Genomic DNA, 875 nt, shown 5'->3' with positions numbered 1-875 from the left:
TTCAGTGGAGGTGAGCCCTGCCCTCCCCATGCCATCGTGGTTCTTTAAACAGAAGTTCCATTTCTCTGATCTGCTCCACTACTGACCTGGCCTGGCCACCTCGCCCTACATGTGTATCTGATCCCTTTCTGAAAGCAGGTTTGGTGGGGAGCAAGTAAGTGAAAAAAACTTCCTTTACAGTTCGCATCAGGCCTGGCCCCGAACGGCTTGATCCCAGGGAAGACCATTTTTTCAGCCATGGAGCCGTCACGGTCCCGAGACAACATGGGAAGCTGTCCCTGGGGTGGACCGGCGGCCACAAGGCAACGGGAAGAAGAAGGGCCTGAGTGGAGAAGGGAGAGGCTTCCCAGAAACTCTGCTCTTCAGAGCAGCAGCAGAGACGGTGTTAATTACAGAGACTCAGACCCTGAGAAAGGATAGCAACTGCTTCAAATTGAATGAGTCAAACTCATTAACATCTCTTGTTATTTATAAAGCTAATGATAACAGATCAGTCATCCTTTCTTAAGTCAGAGAAAAGCAAAGCTCTTGAGGTATATTTACAAATCCTCTCCCCAGTCTCCAGGCAGAGCTGGGGGATGGAAAGGTGGTCAGGGAGTGAGCAGGTGAGAGAAATGAGTCAGGCAGAGAGATGGGCTGGAATCAGAGCTCAGAAAAGAGGCGATGATCCTCCCAAGGTGGTGGTGGTGGTGGTGAGGGCAGTGAGGAGGGTGAGGGTGAGGATGAGGGTGAGGGTGACCGTGGCGGTGGGTGGGGTGCTGAGGGCAGGGAGGAGGGTGAGGATGAGGGTGAGGGTGACCATGGCGGTGGGTGGGGTGCTGAGGGCAGTGAGGAGGGTGAGGGTGAGGGTGAGGGTGACCGTGGCGGTGGGTGGG

Source organism: Myotis lucifugus, unplaced genomic scaffold (assembly GCF_000147115.1).
Source record: "Myotis lucifugus unplaced genomic scaffold, Myoluc2.0 scaffold_210, whole genome shotgun sequence".
Taxonomy (NCBI): Eukaryota; Metazoa; Chordata; class Mammalia; order Chiroptera; family Vespertilionidae; genus Myotis; species Myotis lucifugus.
The sequence above is the reverse complement of the archived record's forward strand: the minus strand, read 5'-3'. Positions refer to the sequence as shown.